Source organism: Bombina bombina, chromosome 10 (assembly GCF_027579735.1).
Source record: "Bombina bombina isolate aBomBom1 chromosome 10, aBomBom1.pri, whole genome shotgun sequence".
Lineage (NCBI taxonomy): Eukaryota > Metazoa > Chordata > Amphibia > Anura > Bombinatoridae > Bombina > Bombina bombina.
Window position 1 is genome coordinate 52,936,462 of NC_069508.1, and position 13,098 is coordinate 52,949,559.

The window sequence follows — 13,098 nt, forward strand, 5'->3', positions numbered from 1 at the left end:
AAAAACCTAACACTAACGCCCTGAAGATCGACTTACCGGGAGAAGTCTTCATTCAAGCCGGGCCGAAGTCCTCAACGAAGCCGGGAGGAGTCTTCATCCAAGCCGGGCGAAGTGGTCCTCCAGACAGGCAGAAGTCTTCATCCAGACGACATCTTTTATCTTCATCCATCCGGTGCGGAGCGGGTCCATCTTCAAGACATCCGGCGCAGAGCATCCTCTTCCAACGAAGTCTTCTTACTAAAAGACGGTTCATTTAAGTGACGTCATCCAAGATGGCGAATGTGAGCTCAATCCTATTGGCTGATTGGATCAGCCAATAGAATTGAACTTCAATCCTATTGGCTGATTGCATCAGCCAATAGGATTTTTTCTACCTTTATTCCGATTGGCTGATAGAATTCTATTAGCCAATTGGAATCTAAGGGATGCCATCTTGGATGACATCACTTAAAGGAACTGTCATTTAGTAAGAAGACTTCGTTGGAAGAGGATGCTCCATGCCGGATGTCTTGAAGATGGACCCGCTCCGCGCCGGATGGATGAAGATAGAAGATGCCGTCTGGATGAATACTTCTGCCCGTCTGGAGGACCACTTTGCCCGGCTTGGATGAAGACTTCTCCCGGTAAGTCGATCTTCAGGGGGTTAGTGTTAGGTTTTTTTAAGGGTCTATTGGGTGGGTTTTATTTTTAGGTTAGGGACTTTGGGCTTGCAAAAGAGCTAACTGCTCTTTTAAGGGCCCACCCAAATGCCCTTTACAGGGCAATGGGAACTTAGGCTTTTTTAGTTAGTATTTTATTTAGGGGGTTGGTTGTGTGGGTGGTAAAAGAGCTGATTACTTTGGGGCAATGCCCCACAAAAGGCCCTTTTAAGGGCTATTGGTAGCTTAGTTTAGGCTAGGATTTTTTTTATTTTGAGGGGGCTTTTTTATTTTGATAGAGCTATTAGATTAGGTGTAATTAGTTTTAATATCTTGTAATTTGTTATTATTTTCTGTAATTTAGTGGTATTTTTCTGTATTTTAGCTAACTTAATTGATTTAATTGTTGTTAATTTAGTTAATTTATTTAATTATAGTGTAGTGTTAGGTGTTATTGTAACTTAGGTTAGGTTTTATTTTACAGGTACTTTTGTATTTATTTTAGCTAGGTAGTTATTAAATAGTTAATAACTATTTAGTAACTATTCTACCTAGTTAAAATAAATACAAACTTGCCTGTGAAATAAAAATAAAATCTAAGCTAGATACAATGTAACTATTAGTTATATTGTAGCTAGCTTAGGGTTTATTTTATAGGAAAGTATTTTATTTTAAATAGGAATAATTTAGTTAATGATAGGAATTTTTATTTAGATTTATTTAAATTATATTTAAGTTAGGGGGTGTTAGGTTTAGACTTAGATTTAGGGGTTAATAACTTTAATATAGTGGCGGCGACATTGGGGGCGGCAGATTAGGGGTTAATAAATGTAGGTAGTTGGCGGCGACATTGGGGGCGGCAGATTAGGGGTTAATAAATATAATGTAGGTGGTGGCGGTGTCCGGAGCGGCATCTTAGGGGTTAAAAATGTTAAAAAAATTTAACTAATGTTTGCAAGGCGGGAGTGCGGCGGTTTAGGGGTTTATATGTTTATTGTTGGGGCGGCAGGTTAGAGGTTAATAAGTGTAGGTAGTTGGCGGCGACATTGGGGGCGGCAGATTAGGGGTTAATAAATATAATGTAGGTGTCGGCGATGTTGGGGGCAGCAGATTAGGGGTTCAAAAATATAATGTAGGTGGTGGTGTCCGGAGCGGCATCTTAGGGGTTAAAAATGTTATAGTGTTTGCGATGCGGGAGGGCCTCAGTTTAGGGGTTAATAGGTAGTTTATGGGTGTTAGTGTTCTTTTTAGCACTTTAGTTATGAGTTTTATGCTATGGAGTTGTACCATAAACTCATAACTACTGACTTTTAAATGTGTTAGGACTCTTAACAGGGTTGGGTGTACCGCTCACTTTTTGGCCTCCCAGGACAGACTCGTAATATCAGCGCTATGGAAGTCCCATAGAAAAAAGACTTTACGAAGTTCACATAAGTCGTTTTGCGGTAAGGCCAAAGAAGTGTGCGCTGACCCTAAACCTTCAAGACTCGTAATACCAGCGGGCGTAAAAAAGCAGCGTTAGGACCGCTTAACGCTGCTTTTTCAGCCTAACGCACAACTCGTAATCTAGCCGGCAGTTTGTAATTTTTAGAGTAGTGTTAGGATTTTTTTTAATGTGTAGTTTAGTTTTATTTAATTGGTAGTTAGTTTAATTTTAGTTTAAGAATTATATTAGTTTAATTGTTAGTTTAAACTTAGTTTTTTTTTAATTTGACAGGTAAGTTTTAATTTAATTTAAGATAGGGAAATTATAATTTTAGTCTAAAGTTAAGGGGGCGTTAGGTTTATGGGTTACTAGTTTAAATTAGTTTATTGCTATGTGGGGGGCTTTCGGTTTAGGGGTTTATAGTTTAGTTTAGTATATTTCGCTGTGGGGGGGCTTGAAGTTTAGGGGTTAATAGGTTTATTATAGTGGCAACGGTGTAGGGCTTAATAACTTTAATATAGTGGGGGCGATATGGGCGGATGGCAGATTAGGGGTTAGTTATATTTGAATAGTGTTTGCGATGCGGGAGGGCAGTGGTTTAGGGGTTAATAAGTTTATTATAGTGGCAACGATGTCAGGGAGCAGCGGAATAGGGGTTAATATTGTTTTGAAGTGGCGGCGATATCGGGAGTGGCAGATTAGGGGTTAATACATTTAATTTAGTGTTTATGATGCGGGAGGGCCTCGGTTTAGGGGTTAATAGGTAGTTTATGGGTGTTTAATGTACTTTGTAACACTTTAGTTATGAGTTTTATGTTACAGCTTTGTAGCGTAAAACTCATAACTACTGACTTTAGATGGCGTTACGGATATTGTCGTTTTAGAGTGTAACTCTCACTTTTTAGCCTCACTGCAAAACTCGTAATACCAGCGCTATGGGAATCCCATTAAAAAACGTCATTTTTACGTGTGCGGTACTGACGTTGTGTTACAGGCTAAAAGGTTTGCGGTACAGCTATACGACAAGACTTGTAATGGCTGCAGTGCTGTTTTTTTTTGTTTTTTTTAATAAAGTTTTATTGAGTAATAGTAAACATAGTACAGAATATTATACCACACATAGACAAATGTGACAAGTAAGTTCAAGGGGAAGGGGGATAAGGGGCAAACACAGAGATATCTTCTGCCGCAGAGGGAAAGGAGTGGCCTAGTCTGTTGCCCAATACTTAGGCTGTTCACTTAAATGTCCATCTGTGTTCAAAATATGCTTACTGAGCAGGTGGGTAATCATACTATACTTTTATGAGAAATCATCACAAGTTTTGCAAAATTCAAAGTCAAAAACGGTTGAAACATCATTCCAGATATTGTAAGGGAGGGGGAAGGGGGAGGGGGGGGAGTGAAGGGAGGGGGGGGGGCGGCCAGCCCAGGTGTGTGGAATAGGTTAGTTAATGTTCATGTTGTTTTACCATCTAAGGTGGCCTTATGGGAGCATGTAATAATGTTTGCCAGTAGAACTGGATGTTATGATATAGGGGCAGACAACCACACTTAAAATAAGAGTATTCTTCCACAGAGAGGATTTCAGATGTGTTAAGTAGCCACTCCTTAACAGTGGGCACACCTGTGGACTTCCACTTTCGGGCGATGAGTAATCTGGCACTATTAAGGCAGTTTTGTAGAAGTTTCCATCTAATTTTACACATTTTGCCCGGGTTGTAGCTAAAAAGAGCTGTGAGAGGTGATAAGTTAAATTGATCCCCCAAGACTATTCTCATATGACTAATGATGCCCTCCCAGAAGGGAAGCAGCTTCGGACACTGCCACCAAATATGGGCCATCGTGCCAGATGACCCACATCCCCTCCAGCAAGTTGTGTTGGAGCTAGAATATATATGCTTAAGCCTAACTGGGGTAAGATACCACCGGTACAGAATTTTGTGGTTCATCTCCAGTATCCTGGGAGATGAAGAGGACTTGGAGGAGTGGTAGAAAATGTTTTCCCACTGCTCTTTGGAAATAAGGAGGTCTAATTCAGTCTGCCAATGTGAGTCGTATGACGAGGGTGGTAGTGTAAGGGACATGTCCATCAGTTTTTTAACCATCAATAGGGACCCCTTAGGGACCTCTCCTTCAAGGCAGAAACGTTCAAAACGTGTCATTTCTCTCAGGAGGTCTTGTTTGTGGGGTGAGGTTCTCAGTAAGTGGGTCAGTTGTGCGTATTTAAGCCAATGAGAAAAGGCCCCTCCGACAGTTTCTAATAGTTGTGTTCTTGGTTTCAGGGCCCCTCTGTTAGTCAGGCATGCGAATGGGATTGTTTGAATTGTGCCTATATGGCCTGGTACCTGTGGGACTATCCCACCACTGAATTCTGCATTTATCGGTATTGGGGACATAGGCGAGGTAAACGATGATATCCCCTTAACTTTGGTTCTAACTAAATCCCATGTACGGAAGATGTGGGAGTATAACAGTGAAGTCCTGGCGTGTGCGGGTCTGCATTTGTGTGAGATCCAACAAAGTGGGCCTATGGTAGGTGTTCCCAAGAGAAAGGAGTCTATGGTGGCCCACGCCTTAGCGGAGGAACGGTCATGCCATTCCCACACTCTCTGTAGTGTTACTGCGCTATAATATTGAGAGATCAAAGGAACTCCCAATCCTCCCCCTCCCAGTGGTTTTACTAGAACTCTTTTGCTTATCCGGGGTTAAACATTCCCCCATATGAAGGAGTTTATCAAAGCCTGGAGTTGATTCAAGTATGTAACCGGCAAGTGAACTGGAGCAGCTTGTAGAATGTATAGGATCTGAGGGAGGGTAGTCATCTTAACTGACTGGATCCTGCCCCACCAGGAGATGGGGCGAGCTTGCCAGGAGTCAAAGTCTTTCCTGATCTTATGCAGGATAGGTAGGTAATTGTATTTAAATATTTTATTGATGGATGGGGCAATGTGTATTCCTACGTATTTAATTTTATCATATAGGAGTCTGTACTAGCAATATGTCTTAAGGGCATCAAAGTCACCCCTGCTCATATTGAGGTTAAGAATTTCCGACTTTTGTGAGTTGATCAGAAAGTTTGAGTGGTCACCAAACCTATCAAACTCCTCCAACAGGTGTGGCAGAGATCTGTGTGGGTGGGTTAGCAGAGTTAGGACATCATCGGCATAAAGGGTGAGTTTATATGTATTTGGGCCTAATTCTACTCCAGATATGTCTGGGTTTTTCCTGATGTGTGATGTAAGTACTTCAATTGAGATGGCGAATAGCAGAGGAGACAGGGGGCACCTCTGTCTCGTGCCGTTTTGTATATTAAAACTATCAGACATAGTCCCGTTTGTACGAACCCTTGCTGTGGGGCAAGAATATAAGCTAAATATCCTTTGAATCATGACAGAGCCAAAACCAAAGGCCCCCAGACACTGTCTCAGGAAGTTCCAGTCCAGCCGGTCAAATGCTTTTTCAGCATCTGTAGAGATGAGGATAGATGGCATGTTCGACCGGCTGGACTGTTCGATCAAGTGCAAAACCCTAATGGTATTATCTCGGGCCTCTCTCCTTGGTATGAAGCCCGATTGATCGACATGTATGATTTGGGGGAGTATTCTGTTGACTCGGGCGGCAAGGATCTTAGCATAAATTTTCAAGTCAGAATTTAATAGGGAGATTGGCCTGTAGTTGCCCACTAATGTGGGGTCTTTGTCTGGTTTAGCTATGACAGAAATATGTGCTTCAAGGGAGCTCCTAGACCATTTCATACCATCATCTATAGATTGAAATAGGGACGTGAGATGTGGGGTTAACAAATTTTTAAACTGCTTATAATACATGTTGCTGAAGCCATCAGGGCCAGGGCTTTTATGGGAGGGAAGAGATTTAATGGCGTCTGCCACTTCTTGAGATGAGATAGGGCTGTCTAAGGCTTTGGAGGTTTCTTTAGGTATAGTAGGGAGTGAGGCCTCCGTAATGTATTTTTCTGTTGCTAATGGGGTGCTTGCTGCGCGTGGGGTAGGTAAGTTATACAGTGAACTATAATACTTTTTAAATTTGTCAGCTATTGAGAGGCTACCCACTACAGAGCTCCCAGAATCATCTAGTATTTTATGGATATAAGAGTGGAGATTACGCTCTTTAAGGGTTCTAGCTAGCGACGGGCCTATTTTATTAGATCTAGCTAAGTGTAATTTCCTAAGGTATAGAGCTCTGGTTTGTGCTTCTGCATATAGCAATTGGTTGAGTTCATTTCTGCGATGTTGAAGCTGACTAGATAGTGCTACATCTCGGGGGGCCTCCTGGTGTCGCCTCTCTAGAGTGTAAATGGACCTAAGGATACTATTATGTCAGGCCCTATACTGCTTCTTTTTCCCCGCTTTATATTTAATGAACTCGCCTCTCAGCACCGATTTATGAGCTTCCCAAAGAGTGTGGGGAGAGATATTTTCTACATTGTTAAGCCTGAAGTACACTGCCATAGTCTCCACCAACCTCTTAGTCAAGGCATTGTCTTTAAGTAATGACTCATCCAATCTCCACATATATGGGGATATCGGAGCATTTAACCATTTTAAGCTTAAGGAGACCATGGCATGGTCAGACCAAGTTGTTGGGATAATGTCAACCTCCATGACTGAGTCATAAAGAAGTTGGTCTGTAAAGATATAGTCAATTCGGGAGTGATTTCTATGGGGATTGGAGTAGAAGGTAAAGGAGCGCTGAGAGGGATGTCTCATTCGCCATGCATCAATCAATGCTAGCTGTTGAATTAGGGATGTCGTGTCTGATAGGGTCTTGGGGGAAACGCTACTTTGGCTCGAGGAGCAGTCCAATGTTGGATCCAGTGCTATGTTACAGTCCCCTGCCAAAATCAACGGTCCAGTCTGGATAAGGAGGAGATGTCGCTTTAAGGTCTTAAAGAATTTGGTGCGCTTGGTGTTAGGAGCGTAAATATTAGCTAACTTGAGTGGTCTGTTGTGGAAAAGTCCTGCAACTATAATCCATCTACCTCCTGGATCTACCTCAACTTTGTTTAGTTGGAAAGGGACATGTCTGCTGATCAGGATCCCCACTCCCCCCACTTTTCTTATGTTATGGGCAAAGTAACCCGTTGGGTAATCCTTGCTTGCTAGCGTAGGAGGTGAGTCTTTGGGGAAGTGGTTCTCCTGCACAAAAACAATATCTGCCTTTGACTGTTTAAACCATGCTAGTGCAACAGAACATTTGGTCGGGGAGTTCAGGCCCTTAGTATTCTGTGTGACTATAGTTAAACGGGTTGCCATAGGATATTATGTGTGGTTGAAGCATTGTTGTAGGTCTGAAGGGAAGAGTTATGTGCTGCAGTAGTGTTTGTTAACAGCAAATAGGAGTTATGGCTTACCTGACTTGCGGAGACCTCAATACCACCAAGAACCCGGGCTGACCACAAGGAATGTAGGGTTGGTAAGGGGAAGGGTAGAGAGAAATATAAAACAATGACCATTCTGGAATGAAGAGAAACACATGTAAACAATACAACAATAAACAGGGTAAAAAATAAAAGAAAGAACAATTTAAGGAAAACGATACTCATAAGTTTCTCCTAGGAGAAATTCCTAGAGGAGGAAAAAAGTGATTGCTACAGCTCTTGATAGCAGGCCGGTTAACTGATATGTATTCAAACAGGAAAAGTTTTAATTAGACATACATATCTAACATACTACTCATCTATGAGCTAAAGGTTTTAAAACATTTTTGGCTGCATGCCACGTGGACCATCTTGACGATGATCAGAAAGTACTCTAAACCTCGGTCCATGGTGGGAGGGACAACTGGTTAGAAGCTTATAGTTAATTATTGTCCCAATTTAGATAAAACATAGGGTGTTGCAGCATTCATGGAGGACTAAAGGAGTGTAGCACCAGGGAAGGTCCATGGGCTATGGTAGCAGGGAGAGTGCCAGGGGGGGGGCAGGGGCTACCGATTTTTGCAAATAAAATGGGCTAGGTTGCAGATTCAAGTGACTCTGTCCTGTTCAGAGGACAAATTTTTGTTTGCTGTTTTATTTCTTTTATAGCGAGAAACTCTGCTCCATTCTTGACGTTGGGGTCTCTGTTCCAGTGGTTCATGGCTAGAATCTCTAATTGTTGGTAGCTCTGGAGGTTTGATTCCCAGCTGGGTGCAAAAGGTGTCCAGATCTTCCTGGGATCTGTAAGTTATTGTAGCATTGTCCTTTATTACTTTTAAACAAAAGGGGAATCCCCAGCGATAGGGGATCTTCAGTTCCCTTAGGTGGGTTGTAAGTGGCCTAATTTCTCTTCTTTTGGTTAATGTCATTTGGCTGAGGTCTGCAAAAAATTGGAGGGCATGGCCCTCAAATGTAATGGGGGCTTGTTTCCTGGCCGCAGATAAGATACTTTCTTTTTCTTTGAAGCTTGTAAATTTGAGGATGATGTCTCGTGGCGGTGCTGTGTCTTTAGGTGGTGGCCGAAGGGCTCGGTGGAATCTATCCAGTTGGTATTCAGCAGGGGTCCCACTGTGGTTGTCACCTCTCATTAATTCATTAAACAGCTTTTGAAGAAAGGGCAGCAAGTCCGCAGATTAAATGGATTCTGGTATGCCACGAATCCTAATATTTTGGCGTCTGCCTCTGTTATCCAGATCCTCGACTTGATCCTGTAGTTGTTGAATGAGAGCAGAGTTTTGGGTGGAATGACGGATCTGCTGATCCAAGATTCTATCGGTGTGTTCCACGTCCTCTTCAAGATGCATAATCCTGTTGCCAATCTCAGTTATTTCTTTTTTGACTTCAGAAAGACTTGACTTTATCATAGAGCTTACTTGCGAAATAAAACTAGTAAAATCTTCCTTTGAGGGGAGTGACATAATGTCTGCTTTTGTGAGAGTGGTGTCCCCCTCAGTTTGGCTCTCAGTGGTATTTAAAGTGTTCACTGTTTCATGTAAAAGAGGGGGAGATTGCGGTGCAGAGCCTTCCATATTTTTAAAGAAGGAGTGTACTTTTGGTGGTGCTGGGGTAAGCCCTTTACCGGATTTATCAGCTCTGGGCCCTTTTTTTGATGCCATGAGGGGGTATGTAGTAAGAAAGACGGAGCTGAATGTAACAAAGTGCAGCCTTTCAAAACAGTTGAACTGCAGACTTCAGATGGCTCCGGTCACTCTTTAGCAGGTTCAGGTGCAATTGTTTTAGATTTAAGGGTTGAATGGCATATATTCTGTTTCTCTGCTGCAGCCTCTCTTTGCAACAGTAAAGATGGCGCTTAGTGTGAGGTAAGTTTTATCTGATGCTGCAGTGGAGGAGCGCAGCAAGTCATGCATATAATGTCCCCTGTTAAACAGATAATTTATCTCCTTTGAAGCATAGTTAAGCTACTGAGGGCAAAGATATAGATTTTAGTGATAGTCCCCCGGCACTGCCTGTAATGTTAGGAAAAGTACACTCACATGTTGCGGTTGTTGGGCAGTGGTGTCCGTCTTTTAATCCATCTGCCTCCGATTCAGCTTAGGCTCTGTGGGACTTCCAGGTGTCAGGCAGACCTTTGTCGTGCAGCAGGGCTGGGAAGAGGAGACATAAGACAAGCCGGAGCCTTGTTGCGGTAACTCTAGTGACCACGTGGTCGGCTGTTCAACTCCGTGTCGGCTGTGTGTAAAAGCTCCGTCCTGCCTCTCCAGCCGGTTCTCTAGTTGTCAGATGGTGTCCGGTTGCTATGGGTTATAAATCCCAGGCCATAAGACTCTTTTCCCTGTCCACAATGACCAACCTCACTTCGGAGATCTAGGAGCCTGCGTCCATCTTGGCACAGGCTAGCTCCACCTCTCTCAGCAGTGCTGTTTTAACACTGAAAATACCATATTTTCAGTGTTAAGAGCTGTAACCCACAACTCGTAATCTAGCTGATTTTTATTAAGGTTTTAACTATATATTTACTGTAAATATTTAACATTGCAATGTTCTTTATATAGCAGTATATGTTGTATGCATTTTTAAATAGATATTCCTACACACGGTCAATGATCAAATCAATTAGTTTGTTTGTTTATGCCATTTGATGCCAAAAAAAAGTTTCAGGAACGGGGGAAGGAGGTACAGTGGGGCAAAAAAGTATTTAGTCAGCCACCAATTGTGCAAGTTCTCCCACTTAAGAAGATAAGAGAGGCCTGTAATTTTCATCATAGGTATACCTCAACTATGAGAGACAAAATGTGGAAACAAATTCAGACAATCACATTGTCTGATTTGTAAATAATTTATTTGCATATTATGGTGGAAAATAAGTATTTGGTCACCTACAAACAAGCAATATTTCTGGCTCTCACAGACCTGTATCTTCTTCTTTAAGAGGCTCCTCTGTCCTCCACTCATTACCTGTATTAATGGCACCTGTTTGAACTTGTTATCAGTATAAAAGACACTTCTGTCCACAACCTCAAACAGTCACACTCCAAACTCCACTATGGTGAAGACCAAAGAGCTGTTGAAGGACACCAGAAACAAAATTGTAGACCTGCACCAGGCTGGGAAGACTGAATCTGCAATAGGCAAGCAGCTTGGTGTGAAGAAATCAACTGTGGGAGCAATAATTAGAAAATGGAAGACATACAAGACCACTGATAATCTCCCTCGATCTGGAGCTCCACGCAAGATGTCACCCCGTGGGGTCAAAATGATCACAAGAACGGTGAGCAAACATCCCAGAACCACAAGGGGGGACCTAGTGAATGACCTGCAGAGAGCTGGGACCAACGTAACAAAGGCTACCATCAGTAACACACTACGCCGCCAGGGACTCAGATCCTGCAGTGTCCCCCTGCTTAAGCCAGTACATGTCCGGGCCCATCTGAAGTATGCTAGAGAGCATTTGGATGATCCAGAAGCGGATTGGGAGAATGTCATATGGTCAGATGAAACCAAAGTAGAACTGTTTGGTAGAAACAAAACTCATCGTGTTTGGAGGAGAGAGAATGCTGAGTTGCAACCAAAGAACACCATACCTACTGTGAAGCATGGGGGTGGCAACATCATGCTTTGGGGCTGTTTCTCTGCAAAGGGAACAGGACGACTGATCTGTGTACATGATAGAATGAATGGGGCCATGTATTGTGAGATTTTGAGTGCAAACCTCCTTCCATCAGCAAGGGCATTGTAGATGAAACGTGGCTGGGTCTTTCAGCATGACAATGATCCAAAACACACCACCAGGGCAACGAAGGAGTGGCTTCGTAAGAAGCATTTCAAGGTCCTGGAGTGGCCTAGCCAGTCTCCAGATCTGAACCCCATAGAAAACCTTTGGAGGGAGTTGAAAGTCTGTGTTGCCCAGCGACAGCCCCAAAACATCACTGCTCTAGAGGAGATCTGCATGCAGGAATGGGCCAACATACCAACAACAGTGTGTGACAACCTTGTGAAGACTTACAGAAAACGTTTGACCTCTGTCATTGCCAACAAAGGATATATAACAAAGTATTGAGATGAACTTTTGATATTGACCAAATACTTATTTTCCACCATAATTTGCAAATAAATTCTTTCCAAATCAGACAATGTGATTGTCTGGATTTGTTTCCACATTTTGTCTCTCATAGTTGAGGTATACCTATGATGAAAATTACAGGCCTCTCTCATCTTCATAAGTGGGAGAACTTGCACAATTGGTGGCTGACTAAATACTTTTTTGCCCCACTGTATGTTTTTGGGATTATCAGATCCTTTGATTTTAATGATATACAGGGGGTCTAAACATTCATGAGCCCATCATCCCCTGCCATATTTTAACTAGAGATTTGTGTTAGGAACAGCCAGTCAGACACTAAATCCTAATTTTTTTATTAATATAGTAGATTTGTCGAATGATGGCTTACTCTAGTTCACTCTACTGTTTTTACGCTGAACTGGCCATTTTTTCAGCATTAAAACGATAACGCAAAACTCGTAATCTAGCTGTATGTCTTTCCATTCCGTGTTCTCCACCCTCAGTTAAACAAATGTCCTCATCTTCATCCTTAAATAGCAATGCTTTTCAGACTTGTTTGTATCCATCCCATGCTTTTTGGGCCATTCTTTATTATTAAATAAAAACTTTTATGTGCCTTATACATTTGCCTGTGAAATCCCTTCTGACCAGACAGCTCTTTTTTAAGCTGAGCCTTCCTTTCTCTCAAATGAGTAAACATGAGCATAATGACTGTAAATGTTTTGAGGTTACATTATGCCATGAGCTAACCTTTTTTTCAACTACTTATTATTTTATGATTGGATAATAAAACTTTCAATAATTTTCAAAATTATTGTTCATGTTTCTTTAAGTAATTATCTAAACAGCTAATACATAGCAAATGACTTAGGTGGGTTTAGCCAAGAGTGTCCAATTTTTTCATATCCCTCAAACCCAATAGCAAATCCCTTTCATTTCTTATATGAGATGTTCTGGACTTTCTGAGTCTATCAAAATTTGCATGTTTAGGTTCTACACAAGGATAAATTGTCTATTCACTTCCACCTGTCCCTCTCTCACCAGTGCACATTGGCTCAGCCCTTCTCATTTGCTGTGCCCCACTCATCTCTCTCACACTGACCCAGCTTTGGCCAAAAACTGGACCTCATCCTCTCTCTTTATTACTTGCACAGCTTCAGTATGAGTCTAGAACTCCCTCTCTCTTTATTACTTGCACAGCTTCAGTATGAGTTTAGAACCCCCTCTCTCTTTATTACTTGCACAGCTTCAGTATGAGTCTAGAACCCCCTCTCTCTTTATTACTTGCACAGCTTCAGTATGAGTCTAGAATCCCCTCTCTCTTTATTATTTGCACAGCTTCAGTATAAGTCTAGAACCCCCTCTTTTGTTTTGCTATTGCCTGAAAACCTTTCATACTGCCACATCATTGAATATGCACTGTACATCAAGTGGGACCTATGCATGTTCACATATAGGGGCCGATTTATCAAGCTCCGTATGGAGTTTGATGCCCCTTGTTTCCGCTGCTCCATAACTCGTCCGCCTGCTCTGAGGCGGCGGACAGAAATCAACCCGATCGAATACGATCGGGTTG